This window comes from Notechis scutatus, chromosome Z (genome assembly GCF_049901735.1).
Source record: "Notechis scutatus isolate UNSWTSFEM ecotype Mainland chromosome Z, rNotScu1.2, whole genome shotgun sequence".
In the NCBI taxonomy this organism is placed as follows: Eukaryota; Metazoa; Chordata; class Lepidosauria; order Squamata; family Elapidae; genus Notechis; species Notechis scutatus.
In genome coordinates, this window is record NC_142025.1 from 32563038 (window position 1) to 32580438 (window position 17401).

General features: G+C 33.5%; 1 protein-coding gene across 3 annotated transcripts in view; it reads left to right on the forward strand.

Annotated features, from left to right (window-relative positions):
* Positions 1-17401, forward strand: part of SKAP2 (src kinase associated phosphoprotein 2) — a 120555-nt gene that overhangs the window by 41157 nt on the left and 61997 nt on the right. The window lies entirely within an intron of this gene.

Consider the following 17401-nt stretch of genomic DNA (forward strand, 5'->3'; position numbering starts at 1 on the left):
TGACAAAATAATTTACTTGGACATATTAAAAGTTTCGTGTTCATATTTGGGATATATATCACCATTTTAATACTGAATTGCTTCTGGTAAAGAAACCTTTAAAACACAAGGGCAACAACAACAAATCAGACTATGCATGTTATATTCATAAATAAAGAATTTGGAATCTGATCCTGCAAATGTTGCTCGGCTAGGACAAATTAAAATCTTAGAGAAACAATTTGTCCATTGTATCCACATAGATAGATAGATATTTATTTATATGCCTCTGTAAAATTTTTATACATAGGTATTTTTCTGCATTTAGAATTACATTTGTGCTGTGCTCTTTTGACTTTCACGAATGAAATATGATTATGTTTTGCATATTGTTCCATATAACAGTGTAGAACATTTAGAACTTATATTGTTTGTACATGTTTGTTTATTGATATGTTCACTCTTTGTGCCTTACCATTATATCTCTCTATGTATAATGAAATAATGGATAGTTAGAAATTATTCTTCCTCTATATATTCTAGAACTTGGGTTATTTTATTGTAGTAACGTGGTAAAGAAATGTACTGTGTACTTCAAAAAAGAAAGCAGATCACATAATTCACTTTTTAGAATTCATAACTACACACACCAGCTAAGATGTTCAAAAAGGATAGGTTGCCGTCATAGATCAATAAATATGGATTAACAATTATAAATAAATAATTAGGATTTAAACTTTTTCACTGCTTTAAATCCTAGCTCACTGTTGAACTTAAGACAGAAAGTTAAGTGTACACAGTTAAGTTACAGAAAGAAGATAGAATAAAACAGGAAAAGTTGAGTTTAAGGACCAGCTAGATAAGTTTTGTAATTCCAAAAAACTGATTGAAAAATTGACAATTACTATTCTCTACTTTCAAAGATACAGGAAAGTCCTTCTTCCACGTCCAGCCTGAATACATAGCATACATAGGGAACAGAATGTTCCATTACAACTGTGCTAATTTCAATTAATTTTTGTTTAGCTAGAATTTTAGAAGTTAAATTAGAATTTAATAACCTGTGTTGTCATATTGGTGCAAACAACAGGAAATATGTGGTGCTGATGCTGTAAATTGACTGGCTGCACAGATTATTTTGTTATATATGATGGCTACATCATTTAAAAAACACACATGACATTTCCCAATAATGAGCGATTATTATTTTGCTTATTCACCACAATTTTTGCTTCAACCTTTTTTATAAGGAGTGAAATCCACAAAAAGAAAAAGAAACTCAGTTAATTTACATATTGGTGAAGGAGATACAAGAGATTTGATGGTGAAGTTCCAAATAATAGAAGTGATTTGGGCGCACTCTAGAGGCAGGAGAAAAGAGTGAGCGAAGTGGATATCATTGTTACTGCTAAGTGGCTTTATTGATGTTAGAGTGAAATTGATTCCTTTTGAGGAAAAGAAAAAAATGTGTAGAAAAAGCTCCTTAAAAGTGCAGTATATTTTTCTTTAAAAATTATTGTTTCATTCTGTTAATTGATGTTTGATTATAATAACTTGATAGAAGCATTTCAGTATTGAATTCTGAAAGATCGGAATTTTTAGCAAACACTTCCAGATTGCCTTCTGTCTGCTTTGCAAAAACTCTTAATTAAATGGACCATCCTTAAGTTATATCGTTATCTCGGATTGAAAAGAAAAAGCCTGAAGGGGAACAATTTAATTGTTTTAAAAACACTGTCTACTTTTTATATGAAAATCTGAAAACACTTCTTCCCTGATCAAATAACTTATCTAATGTAAAATCTTCCATAAATTTTGCATAAAATAGTTTGGGTCACTTTGGAATCCAAAAGTTTTTTTTCTTGTAACCTCAAAAGTCGTTGGGGAAAATCCATTTATTCCTGCATTCATAGTTTAGATTATAGTTCTCATGCTTCTTGTATTAAAGAGATGTTTTAAGCTTAATGAGGATATTCATGCCAGAGAAAATGAGGCTGTATAGAGGTCATCCTTGAACTGGAGAAAGTCCCAAATTTCAAAGAAATAAAATAGAACATGACATAAGCTATTATTCCCATCTTATTACAGATTGTGGACTACTATTAAAATACTTGGCAAATAGTCTTCATCCTCATACTCCAGTACATTTCACTTAATGGAATGTTTGTGTGACATCACTTTTACAAAGAAAACAATTAAAAATGAATATTCCAAACTAGATATTCTGTGTTTAATGTTATTTTCACTGTATCATACTATGTGAGATATGTAGTGAAATTCTATCCTGAACTATCTGGGATTACATCCCTTTAATAAATAAATTATATTTATTCTAGGTAAATATGGATAGCTAGACTTTTTCTAATAATATCTAGATGATATTATTATAGTCTTGTATATTGTTTTTTCTACATTGTGCCTAAACAAAATAGTACAAATTTGGAGGACTGTATATAATAGTTGGGAAGTTGAACATGGTGTAATCAAAATATGTTCATGAGAATAAAGGACAATTTTGTTTGTCGGAGACACCCTAAGTTACTTGTCTTCATAAAAATTATTCAGAGAGTTTTACCAAAATGGAAAGAACAGGTTCACAATCTGAGAATATCTATTCATCTAGGAAGGAAGACAGAGATTACAAAGGAAGTCCAAGTCCATGTTCTAAAGAATGGAGAACTGGGAGATTAAAGATGATATCAGTAATAGGCTAAAGAACCCAAAGCAACTGTGTTTTTTTCCTTTCTAATAATAAATAACTTGGCTTTCAGATAAGCAAACAAAACAAGACCTATACAGATATATAGCTAGCAGGATAGTGGCTACTGGCCCTTGTGAAATAAACTTTAGGGATTTAAAAGCTGCAGCTATTCCCTCTCATGGAAAAATAGAATATAAGCTGGAGGAAGAGGAGGAAGGATCAAGACTTAGAAGGCAAATGTTCCTGCGGTAGCCAAGTCAATAATTAAAGGCAGCTGGATCAGAAGCACCATTAAGACTTACCTCCTGGCAGTTAAAGCAAGGAATTGTCACTATTTCTCTGCTCTTATTGCATCTGTAGAGTGCTGCCTGAGAGCCTGTTTAAGATCACCTGTTCCTTCCTAAGTAAGGAGGCTCAAATGAACATTTACAGGACCATGCAAGGATTTGTCGAGCATTTGATGGATAAAATCCCTAAAATTCGTTCTCAATTGGAATTCAAGCACTGATTGGGTCTATTGAAAATGCCCAGGAAATGGACTTACCTAGTTATCTGGGAGCTGTTTGACCCTGTTGGATTGAGGAAGTCAAGCCATAGACAAACTCCTCTGGCAGCTAGTTGTCATTTGTTTATAAGATCTTTGGCCTCCTAGTTTGAAAAAGCATACAGGAGGGTGACTTGTAGGTGGCTCTAGGCAGTAAGTAAATACATCACTGCAGGAGAGAGTGTTCCTGGTACCTTAAGGAAGCCTTGGTGTGCCCTTAAGACACCTTCACTGGAACACACCTGCCTGAACAATTTCTTTCTAGTTTCCAATCTCCCCTTTTTAAGAAGGGTGGAAGAAAAAGCAGTTGCATAGCAGCATCAGAGGGTCCTGGATGAAATGGATTTCCTTTCAGTTAGGTTTCACACCTGGTTATGGGACAGAAATGGTGGCATTGATTGCATTTGTAGAGTCTCTTGTAGATGGGAGTGGGATGGAAGTAGTGCATACAAATCTTTCTAGGTAAACAAAAACAAAGCAAGAGATTTTGATTTAAAGATTCAAGAAATATTTGCCAAAAGCTTAATTAAGAGAAGCTGTAAAAAAGGTTTCAAAATGGACAAGAGGATAACCTTTTTTCTACTATTATTGTTGTTATTTGTTTATTTTGATGAAATTATTAAGCCAGTTAAAGAGACAAGTCCTGTGTAAGAATGTTTTTTGTTATTCTTAAGGCAAATGTACAATTGGTGGAATGTGCATAAGAAAATATAAGGTAAAGAATCATACTGTGACATATAGTTCCCATAGAGATGTTATGCCTATTGTGGCTAAAGTTACAGCTACTAAAATGAAAGTTGCATATAAAAATTGAGAGTTACCTTTTAATTTTGCCTAGTGTAAAAATGGCTGCTAGAAAAATGGCAAGAGAAGGCAGGATGGACCTGTTATGGAAAAATAGTTGCACAAAATATACTTCAGAAATGTTTTAAATAAACGAGAAATAAATTTGATCAGATTGGAAATTAAATTGATGCTTTTGAAAAAAAAGATTGGATGAAACATTGAGAAAGTTTAAAGATATGAGAGAAGATGTTAAAAAAATGGAAAGTTCTACAAAGCAAATATCTGGGGTAGAAAAACAAACTAGTATTATAGAAAACTGTGACCACAGTTGTGACTGAATGAATGCATACAAAATACAGGTTGTATATCTCTGATTTAGAATAACTAGAACCCTAAAGAGATCACAGTTCTAGATATTCTAAATCAGAAATACACAACCTGTATTTTGTTTGTTAGGGATTTGGTGTAGCATACTGGGAGCAGCACTGAGCTCTATAAAGTAGGATGGGTCAAATTAAGCAATTAAATAAAAATGACATTTTATTTAATAAATTCATGGAATCATAGGACTCCAAGGGATCTTAAAGATCTTCTAATCCAACCTCTGCCCAAGGCAGGAGATCTTACTGCATCCTGGACAAATGGCCATCCAATCTTTTCTTAAAGACACCCAGTGATGGAACAACTCCAGAAGATAAGTTATTCCTTTGATTAATTAATTAATTGAAGTTGAAGTTAAAATAATTTAGTATGCCAACTGCCAATATATTTATTTTTTATTTCAAACATATACAAAACTACAGTTCAGCAGCAATTTTTGGATGGATTTTGAATCACACTCATTTTTTTTAGAAGCCATATATAGTTTGCACTTCTGCTTTCAGTGATTGTGGCCTAGATCAGTTAGTCACTGATTTGACTAGACTGGCAAGAAGTTCATAGTTCAAAAACTAGTGTTTCTAGGTCAGGAGGAAAAAGTGATTGGACTACTATGCCATTTAATTTATATACACATTGCAAAGAGGGTTTTACCCAATCTCAACTGAAGTGACCTGAAGAATTTTTAAATAAATGAAGTTATTTTTTGTTTGTTTATTTATTTTTACAAGTGCCAAAACAGAAAATGTGTCAGCTTTCTGGCATGTTGTAGCAAACATTTTCTCAAAATTATTAGAATGGAATTATTAGTGAAAATTTATAAACAAATAAGAAAGACACTATCAGCTGTCATCTAAATGATAGTTAACAAGTGGTTGTCATTCTACTCCATTGAATACAGAAATCAGACCATGACCAACATCTGTTGCAGAGTTCACTTTCAGATCTGTTCTGAGGAAGTTAGCAGCATGGCTTCCAAAATGTCAGCATATAGTCTCATCCAGACATCATTTCTCCAATAAATAAATGAGTTTGCTGCAAAGAGAATTTAAAAGAAAAATCAAATTTGTACAGAATGCTTAGCAGCAATTAATATTCTACAAATTCTACAGTGCCACAAACTTAACTATTATGATTATTAAAAGATTAGAAAAATCCCCCAAATGCTTACAAGAATGTTAAAAAAAGGCTTCCATCTGAAAATGAAATAAGATACACTTATCTTAAGATAACACTTAAGAAATGCAAACTTATGAAATTTGGGGAAAGGAATAAAATGTGGCCTTTGATATATTTATTGTTAACACTATGAAACTTAACAATAAATGTATTAAAATCAATTTTCAGATACAGTATATTCTCCAGTTTATAATATCTTTTATCTGGGATGACATACTAACTGTGATCCTATAAAGATGATGGCTTCAATCATCCAACTTCTGGTAGTAAAATCTGTTTTTTACAATATAGCAAATACTTATAATCAATATTTTAAATCCTTGAACCTTTCTGTACATATGTATGTATCTCAACCTGAATATATTTGTTGATGGTCTTGATTTCCAGTAAGTTGCATTATCTTCTTAATTTGCATCATTTTGATTCCTGGTGATAAAAACAATTTAAACTCCTGTTTACAAACTGTTAATGTAATCACTCAAGTCAAAAATTTACCATGACTTTAATCCTAATTGGTCCCGGATCAAATATCCATGTTTATTTCTTAATAACATTTCTTATCAATTGCTGATTAATTGAATACAGTAATATCCAAAGTCAGTCAATATTCCTGCTTTCTCCCAAAAACAGATAAGATCGTTCCCCAATTAAACGTAATAAGTTCATTCAAGCTTCTTAAAAAAGACCCATTTGCCACCCAGAGAGTTCTTTGCTGTTGCATAAAAGCACAAGGTTGAACTTCAGAAAGTCGATTCTATTATTTCCGAGTCCATTATTTCTGAATATTTTCCAGTCTGTATTGTTTCTGTATCCATATTTCTTCCCAATAAGTCTGCTTTGAAAATAAGTTCCTCTTGTGGGTTTAAAGTATTTAGAGTTGATTTCTTCAAAATGTTTTCCACAGTCTTTATGAGTTCATCAAACTTTTAAAAAAAATCAGCTAAAGATTGCATGTTGCTATTTCTCCATCTTCCTCAAGTGTCAGTTTCTGTCTGTCTGTAATCTGATAGGTTGTTGCTCAATGGACTACATAAGTAGAGCAAGGAATAAACAAAAAGAACAGGGAAGATATTTTCTGACTATTTTGATCCAAAGTCTATTTTTGAAGGTTCATAAAATATGGATTCCCTGCAGTAGATAATCAAAAATATATAATTCAAATATAAACACTTTCACCATTTAAAGGTGCATATGGAAAGCAGAAGTTAATGAGAACAGTGATATAAATCAAAGAGGGAAAACAGAAAACACAAAATCCAGCAGGGTTTAAAAAATAATAATCAGTGTTTGGCCAGTTATTTGAGCATTCAGCCAGTTATTTCAAGATAAAAAACAAAAACAAAAGTTCAGAAAGTGAAATTTAAAATCCCAACCATTCTTACGAAAATGTTCTGCTGGAGGAAAGAAATGTAAAAAAAACCCAAAACTTAATTTTCCAGCTGCTGTCTTTCAAAGGGAGCTGCTGTCTTTCAAATTTTCCCTTCCTGTGTGTCCACAACCATCCAAAAGTAATCTTGGGTCATTCCTAAGTACCCCAATTCAAACCCAGAGGGCAAGACTACCAAAGAACCAGCTCTGGCAACAAACAGCAGATGGTAGTAAGAGAAAAAAAAGTCCCTTATCCTTCAGTAGCCAGCCTGGGAAGTAATACTTCATGCTGACCAATTCTTGTTTTTCCTTTCTCTTTTCTCTATTATTTCTTTTGTTATAGCTAGTTCTTTCATTTTAACTTCTTTTTAAAATTTCAGTTACCTCCTTTAACCAAATCGTGTCTTTTTTGTATTTCTTCAGGTTAGCCTATATCCAGAACTACATGTGTCAGGAACTAATTGATTCAATGCAGTCTGCTCATTGATAGAAACATATCTGATTAGATTGAAATCAGAAGTTATGCCTATAATTTGCTATTCAAACTTCGTATCTGCTGATGATCTTGGTTATACCGGTAGCTGTTTTTTCTGTTATTTTCTAAGTGGTATTTCTTGATTAGGTATTCTTTTGTCTTTTTGTTCTCCAGCTCCTTTTCTGTCATCTGTTCTAGCTTGCTTGCATCTGATCTTAACTTGCTAATCTTATTTTCCAGTCTAATCTTCCATTTTGGTGTCAAACTGTTTGACTTTTTTCTTCTTTGTTTATTTTGCATTCCAGGCATAATATATTATATAATTATATATATTATATAATATATTGCATTCCATAAATGCAGATGTGCTGTACATTAATTGGTTTATTTCTTGCAGTGAGTTGGTTCTTATATTTGATATTGTAGTATTTGCATCTTTTAATCTTGTACTATTTCTTTGAAACAAGCTTCAATGCAGGCAGCCTTATTCTGATGTTATTGTGCTCTTCTAGATGCTCAGTATTTGTTTCAATTCTACTACTTCGTTAGTAAGAGGTTTAGTTATTTTTTCTGAGGCAGAGGAGAGGGTGCCTGATTTCCAAATGAATACAATTCTATATCTCTGCTGGGTTCCTCTACTACCAACTCCCCCTGGTTTGCCTCTACAGTCCGAGTTACTTCTGACAAGACTTTGAATTTTTTCACCCTTGGCAGACCATTCTGCCTCTGAGAATACTTTATTTAATATTATAAATCTACATATAACCACTAGATTCTGTTATTTCTGACTCTGGATGTTGTTCTTTCCAGAACTGGAGCATTGTTTTCTAATATCTTTTTGTTGGATTTAATCTCTAATAACAGATCATTATTTCTTTATTTTCAATTACTGTATATTTGTGATGGTAAATACTATTTCTTCCGGTAGTTCTGCTGGCCCTGGTTACTCAGCCAACAGTCCTGAGTCCAATAGCCCATTTTTGACCAAATATTCAGCAACTCCAACATCTAGCATGATCCTTGTTAACCTGGGGGCTCGTGGTGAATGAGCCAATGTAGATTTCTGTAATTTCTCACCATATTTTTATGTGAGAGACACTCTTTGTCTGACTCCTTTAATTATGAAAGACCTATCTAGTATGGTTGAATCTCTGACATACCTCTCATCTTTCTCAGAGCATACAAACCCCACGTCAAGAGGGTGTCTCACTGTGGATTGTCGTTTTTAAATTTATTTGCTGCCTATCTCGCAAAGTGGCTACTGTAGGTGACACATAACTATAAAAAAAGCAAAGAAAGAAAATTAAATAAAGTGAAAGTAAAACAGACCAATAAAATAACCAAGGAAAAAGAAAACAAGGAAAATACATCAATATGATTAATAAAAAAAAATGGGTGGATGGGTTTTTTTCTTATTATTTTAACTTTGTCTTAAACTTTATTTTATTAATCATCCACTGAAGGCCTACCCAATCCCGGGCTGCAGCCCATCATTGGGCTGCGGCCAGTTTGGAAGCAGGCCGCACAAACAGCGGATGAGTGTGCCCATGTGCACAGCTCCACTCATGAGCAATAGGATTGGATTTATTTATTTTCTTATTATTTTTACCTTGTCTTAAAGTTTATCATCTCCTGTAGGTATGCCCAACCCCTAGGCCAGTACCAGGCAGGGCCTGTTTGGAACTGGGCCATGCAAGTGTGAAACAGAAAAAACCCTGAACTTATAATTTATAGTTTTGATGATTAGAAGGGTTATATTTCAGAAAGAAAAGAGTTATATTGTCATTATAAAGATAAATCTATAATTATATTTATACCTTTATCATTTTGGGTCATTATTTCAGAGATATATCCTTCTTTGTATTTTTGCCTTTTTTTCCTATTACTTTTTTCTTTTTTGCATTTTAATCTTTCTCTTTGATCTCTTTCTTTTTCTCACTTTATATGATTGGTTTGTAATCTTTCTTTTAAAAATGTTTATATAAAATCTCTCTCTGTGTGTATTTAGATCAGCTGATTGTTGATTATATGAATTAATGGATTAAAGATGGATCAATACTAGCTTGATCAGAAAAAAGTAGATCGGGAGAAAGAAACAAGTCCAAGGGATATAAGCTGCCAAGAAAAGAATGTATGAACATCACTCTGGGAATTTTAGAAGAACATTTTTTCAGATACCAATCAATTAGGATTTTAATGGTAATGCTTGTATTTATGATTATAATTGAATTATTTTTAACTCAATTAAATGGAGGGGAGAGAAAAAAAACCCTCTGTCGACAACGCCAGTGTATGATATTGATTACAAGCATACAATAAATTTCTACACCTCAGTCAGTGTAGAACCTCTATTTCTCTAGAATGCAATCCGTATTTAGTCCAAATCAATAACGCATATATATCAAGATAAGTATTTTCTTATACATTCATCCACATTTATCAAATTTCTTATTATCTTCACCTGGAACAAACTGGTAGAAGAATTATAATAATGATAATGATGTTTTATCACATTCTAAACCTTACACCTGCTAGGTTTTATGGGGATGCCCTGGGAGATTATGGCCTTAAGGACGCCCAGTTTAGTGTAGTCTAACGGCTTGTGGACATTGACTTGCAATATCTACGAGCCAGAGCTAACAAAACTTGCTCCCCTCTGATCTTCAGCCAATTTAATAATTACGGACTGAGGATGGCTTCCTATTTTTACACTCTAACCATTCCCAAGTATAGAAGAGCTTTCTCCCTAGCTCGCTTTAATGTCTTGCCCTCAGCGCTACTGGATGGGCGATTTAAGAGGCTCCCGATTAACAAGCGGCTATGCCCCTGTGACAGAGCTGAGGTTGAAACTATGGAGCATGTCCTTTTATATTGCCCTATGTATAACACAGGCAAATCTAAGTTACTGTCTCTCCTTGAAACAGACCCTTCTAGACCTAATGTTAGTAATTTGTTCTTATATTTTCTAGGGGATGGCTCCTCATACATCACTTCTCAGGTTTCCAAATTTTTTTAAGAGCTGTAACCATCAGAGGAGAACGCTGTAATTCCCCTTAGTCAGGTTGTGACCAATTGTTCATGATTAATTTTCCCATGTTCTTCTTTTGTTGTACTTGTGTTTTGGTCTGTGACCGCAAATAAAGCATTATTATTGCTATTATATTAAAATCAAATAAACTAAAGAAAGAATCTGGCCACATTCTGGTATCTGGTACTTGTGTGTATACCTAACAAAGCTTGGATTACATCTAAAGGAATATTTATATATTTCAAAGACTGATAGTTGTCCTGCAGCAAATTGTAGTCCAAATGGAAAAATGTCAAAAGTATATTATAAGCCCTTGAATTATCTCTCAGATTTCAAGCAGGACTTAAATGACTAGGCCAGGTGTATCCAAATAAAAGGGCAGGTTTCTCCTCCTTTTCTGTTGAATTGCCTAGAAGCCTTCAGTTATAAAAAATAAACACAATGTACACTTGGATTCATTTTTTTAAAAAGCAGTTATAGTCTAGTCCTCTTCTGATAGAGATATAACAAAGATACTTATTTGTAATTTAGTACTTAAAATCAGGCATGAATATATTTATTAAATGAGAGTGGAAAATAGAACTGTACTACATTGACAATCTTGTTACCTCAGAGGGTAAAAGTGCAGATCAGTAGCTTTTTAAGCTGATCAAATGATTCTGACACTTTGATATGATTTGGGTCACTCAATAAACTGAATTATTCTGAGATCTTTGGGAAATGAGTCTGTTTTTTCCCCTTATCACGAGTTCACTGATGGATCAACAAACTCTTCTCAAGAGAGAATGAAAGGATAGAGCTGGTCCAGAGCAGGTAATGGTTGATTTTATATATCCAGGTGAGAAGGCTGGACCCAAGCAATTACAGGCTAGGAATCCTCAGATAATTCAGCCAATAAGGTGTTTAATGATAGTATGAACTATTAGAGTTGGTGATTAATTAGCCTGGGCATTTTGGACTGGCTAGTGTGAATGCTCTACTATACTGTATTACACACTGGCCATCAGCTGGTAGGCCTACAGTCTTGTAAAGGGCTTTCTGCTTTGACATTGGCCATATATCATTGCAGCTGTGCCCTTTGATTACTGGGAGGGCTTGCAGAGTGATTAATAGCCAGGATCAATGTTTCTGCCCAGCACATGACATTTGGTCACAGAGCAACCATATACTTATTCCCTTTTGGCACAACGCTTAGGAGAAATGAAGGATGAGACCTGCCAATTTATAGCTGAGGAGCTTCCAGTTTATAAAATGAGTCAACTTTGACTGTACAAGATTATTCCCCATTGAAATAATTAGTGCAGCATTAAACACAATTAGAACCAAAACTATGGGAGCATGCTTTCTGAAACCAAGCCAGTTGACAGATGGTTAAAGCCTGATATTTTGGCCCCTTGCAAGGTCCTGGAGTTATATTTTGCTGAGAAAATGGAAAAACAAACAAACAGAAAGAGTGAATGCAGTTGGGAGAAATAGAATTAATGCAAATGCATTTTGATCTTTGGGGAAGAAAAAAGCAATCCATGCACTTAATAAAACATACAGTTATATTGAGGAGCAAATGATAGTATTAAAAGATACTTAAGAGGCAATTTTCTGATCACTTGATAAAGTTACCTATCATTCCAGGCAGTGAAAATGTTTGGTATAGGTCATCACTCTTTTTATAATGTTTGTTTATGTTAGTCCTATTTGCAAAAACTTCAGTATCACATGAGAGTTTCCTCCCTTATCCCGAGGACGAAAATTTTGCTTTTGTGTATTTAGTAAACACAACTTGGTTATCCTCCTAAATACATATGAATCAATCTTTAGAAGGGCATTTTATTTCTGAGAAATGTCTGTTTGACCTTTCCATACTTTTTGAAAGCAAAAAGTGATGATTGCACAGCTGAATGCCTGCTTAGAATTAGGTATTCAAGTCCTTCTCTGTTTCAGTAGTGCAAGTTTCAAGGGGAAAATGCAACATTTGTTTTTATTCATAACGAATCCTATATGCTCACCTAGGATCTGCTGTCAGCTCAGAAAAACATGTTGAAAATATGATTTGTTTGTTTGTTCAATTTCTATAGCTGCCTATATGTGATCTCACATATGTGACTCTGGGTAACTCAAAATAATTAAAAACAACATTAAGCACAATAAACAAAATGTAAAACCAAAATAAAAAAAATACATTTCCTAAAAACCATTATTAAAGATCACATTAAAAAGCACAAATATATTTAGGGGCAAAGTACCCACAATTCACATTCAGTACGGCCATTGAGCAGACTATATATACATTTTACATTTTATACCCATATTAGAAATTTGTCCAAAGGGTTTAGTTTTGTGTAGATTTTCATAAGATATTAGTACATGTCCCACACACAGCTAGTTTATTACCTTGAATGTAATATGCTAGACTTTGGACACTGAACCCTTGCTTGATTGTTGTTTTTTGTCATGTCAAAATCTGTCATATTAATCTGTGTATCACCCACTTCTGTGAGTTATAAATTGTGGCAAAATAAAACGAAACAAAAACCACACCTCATGACAACTAAGACCAATAAATTAGGTCACAACAAAACTATTTCTGAGAAGGAAGAATTTAAATAAATCAACACAACTTTCAACCAGACATTACATTTGTAGTGAGTCAAACCATTATATCCATTCAGTGATCAGGAGACACTGCCATTCAACAGGCTTTATAAAAAGCTTGTGTGTGTATGTGTGTGTGTGTCATATATTTTATCTTGCACTTTCCAGGTGGTTCTAAACAATCTCCCAACCCCACCAAATGTTAACAAAAATAAGTTACAACCCAGTTTGATAATCCCATACAGAATCTCAGTGGACCTACTTAGTCCTTTCAGTTTCTCTGAAGTGGCTGCTGCTAATAATAAAGATCAATAAGGATTTAGTGTACAATTCCTCCTAAAAACCAAATAAGATTTACTTCCTATGAATTATAGATGAGGAAGTTATCCTCTTTGTTTCAGGGCTGAGAAATGCCTAGATGAACGCGTCCAACCTAGAAGAAAATATCAAAATAGCAGATACAATAATTGAATACAGGGAAATCCAATTAAAAAGTGATGGTTTTGAAACATTATTTGATAGTTAATTACAAGAAGTTTCAAAGATGTAGATATAAAAACCTGATTGCAATTCATTCAAGAGGTCCCAGATATTCAATTGGGGTCCCAGATATTTAATAAAACATATTTTCTTCTTACTCTAGAGGAGGAGGATATAAAAGCATGCATGTAATGTTTACCAAGATCTTGAAAGACTACCCCAAAGAATATACAGTACATTAAAAAAAGCTTTCAACTCATATATTTTCTTCATTATTGTCTTTCCAGCCTTATGATATTCTATTTTTCTTCTCCCCGCTCCATTCTTTTTTGCAGCCACATATTACAAAACAACTGATGTTCATTTTCCAATGAGTACTAAAATATTAATTTATATAAGAAGTTCCATGATTGGAATTCTAGACTTGGTGAAGTTTGGACTTTTAATATAGATTTGTGAAACCCAGGTTTTCATAATCATATAGTGAAATAGAGTGATAGAAAGTGAAAGACTTATGGAGCTATTCATGAACAGGAGGGAGGGGGGAGGAAAATATAAACTTCTAAAATAGCAGGCAACAGCCTAAAACAGTTCTTCAGGTGGTGTTTGTCTTGCTTGTGGTTTGCCTCCGGATTTCAGCACTCTATTTTGTCATTTTGCTTGCTGGTGCTTGTTACTTAGTCCAGCTGTTTCCTTCTTTTCCTTCTTACAGATTGGCCTTAAGCCCAAACATCTGTTTAGCAAAGCTGTCTATAAACTCATAAGTCATCTGCAAGTATGATAAAAGCTTTGTATATAAGTAGTTTTAAATAGAAATAAAATACAAATTCTGTCAACATCTTGCAACTCCCTAATTTGCCAACTCTCCTTGCCATTTGGCTGCATTTTTTTGAATCATATTTTTGTGAATTATTGCTTTTGCTTACATTCTTGTAGATATAGAATTAGAAGGATTATGTATTTTGTGAGCTTCTAGTTTTAATCTATGTCTTTTACTTTGTTTAAAAGTACTTTTTTTAAAGTTTGGAGAGAAAATATACTTTGGTACATGGGATAGGCATTACTGGTTGATGAGAGAGATGCCTTTAGAAATATAAGCAAGCATCCTAAGCTATTTTTTGTGACAGTTTTCTGTTACTGTAAATTTGTCTCAGATTTCAGCATTCTCACTTTTGCTTTGCTTTACTATTTCTTCTTGCTATAGCTAAGGTTCTGCTATATTTCTAGATTTGGATTATTCATTTTTCATACTTCCAAATATATATTTTAATGTGATTTTTATAGTGCAAAATGGAATGGTGGTTCACTTATATATTTTTTGTGTTGCAATTTGCACATTAAACATAATGCAAATGAGCCATTGCAGTTAATGTGGCTAGCTACAAATCTTTTGAGTATAACAGATCAGTTCAAAATATGACCAAACACTACCTTCTCTTATAATGGTTATTGTATGAGTGTATTTACACATCCTGCATGATATTTCTAATTTCCCTTCTACTCCCTTTGGATAGTCAGAGCTGTATGCATACTATGATTTAACACAAGTTAAACTCCCAACTCTTTTAAGACCCTTTCCCCAGCAGCTGCATTTTGATTGCACAAATCTGAATGATTGCTAGATGGCAGCCAAGAGGGGAAAATATCTTGACTGCCACTTAGTGGTTGATAAGTCAGCAAGCCAATAATTGTTTGATTAAAAAAAGTAACTGTATCCAGGAGAAACATATTTCTTTCTGTCATACACAGGAGGACATTTCTTGAACTCCTGCTCTAAGAACATAACAGCTGCATCTGCATCTGAGTTGCCCAAATTTAGGCAATTACAACTGTATGTTGTGCTTAAACTCTTTTCTGCCATCTAGTGGTCATTAGATTGATAGGTTAAGACTCTTTTGGAAAACAAGAAATTAGAAAAATATTGATCCGACAAAACATCTGGACTTTACCAGAAACAGCCCAGTACTCATTCTGTTTGGTGATTGGTGACAGATTTTCCTATGGCTAATGATATCAAATTTCAGCCAGAGAAAATTGCAAATGATTTCTCTTATGAGTGTTATGCACAGGAGTTTTACAAAGAACAGGGCAGTATGGCCGGATGTGCATGAAAGGCATGCTTTGGTTAATGCGACTAATGGTATAAATGCTTTCCAGTTCTAGGACAAAGGAAAGTACAGCCATGTGTCTTCACTGATAAACCCTATGTAACATTCCAACAATTTGTAGTCTCTATATGTATTGTATGCACATGGAAGGGTCAGTATAGTGTAAAACTATAAACTAAACTATTGCACAGTAAAATAATTATGGTACGCTTTCTACAATTTTATATAAAAAACTGGAAGCTGACTATCAACTGATAAAGATAAAGGTTGCAATACTAATACAGAATTTCAGGGAAGTTTAACTTTTACTTGTTTTTTCACATAAATCTTCATTTTCAAAAAAGGGAGTGAAAAAAATTCAGATGGACACCAGTATACCGTACAAAAAATACATCTGGTTTCTGCTGTGCTGCTTTCTGATTCACCTTTATCGGACCTGATCATAGATGGAGTTACTCAGAGATAGATTGTCCATGCTATGTATGGAAAAAAGTAATCTTTTTCCATGTACATTGCACAAGGGATGGAAATTTGATCCTGTAAAGGAAATCTTTAGGTATCTCAGGACCAGAATGCTTCCTTGACCTTTCCCTTCTGGCCCTAGAATTCCTAAAAACTTTCTATTACTGAAGTACCTTCCTTTTCTCTCTTCTTTCTTTAGGATAAAATAGAATGCTCAACCCTCCAGCTGCTTTCCAGTCATATTTACATCTTTTAAATAACAGCCTCTGTCAATTCCAATGTATAAGATCATCTGTAACCACTATGATAACTTAAGGGTGAGGACCATACTGTGTCCACATCTGTAAAAGAAGATTATTAGGTTGAAAAAAATCAAAGAGTAGATTAATAGAGCCAGCAAGATAATGTAATACGGTAGAATACTTTTCCTCCTATGCAGATCTTTCTAAAACAGTAATTCTCAAATTTGGCAACTTTTAAGATTTGTGGACCAAACTCAGGATGGCTGGGGAATTCTGGGACTTGAAGTCCACTCATCTTAAAGTTGCCAAAGTTGAGAAACTTTAGACATTTGGATTTTAACTCACATAACACACAAAAATGTCTTGGGGAATTCTAGGATTTTAATCTGCACATCTAGAGGGTACCTAGTCTGAGAAAGGTAGTTCTATAGATGTTCCTTTTAAGTATCTATTTTTACTCTGTTATTATACTTTATATAGCATACAGTTTTCTATCACTGAAGATAAAAAAAGAGATTTCCTAGAATTTGAGTTCTGATTTCTGTACAGAATAGTTCATATAAATCTATTTGGCAACAGTCTGATAGATAGCAATAGAGTTGTGAAATTAAAGTGAGTGGATTTGTTTTGAAATAAATGTTGTCATATCTTATATGTAAAATGTGTTTAAACAGAATAGAAAAAATAATCTAAAGTACACTTAAATCAAATAAATTTATCCTCTCTACATTAATTTTGTTCGCAGCAAAACTTCCAGGATTTTAATGTAATTAACATTTTTAAACATGCCTTAAACATGCTTTTCCATTTCCTGTGTGTCAGGAAAAACATGACTTTTTAAAAGGCTCGATTCTGGAAATCACCTAATATACCACCAATACAATTTATAATTCAAAAAATCTGTGAATGTGCAGAAATGGAAAAACTCACATTAAAATTAAAAGGAAAATAGGAGGTGGAATTTTACTCGATCTGGAATAAGTGGTACGATTGGCTAGAACGTAAAAAAAATGAAAAGGGGAATCAAGGGGGGAAAACAAATTTATGAAACAGATTATGATACATACAATAACAAGCAGGAA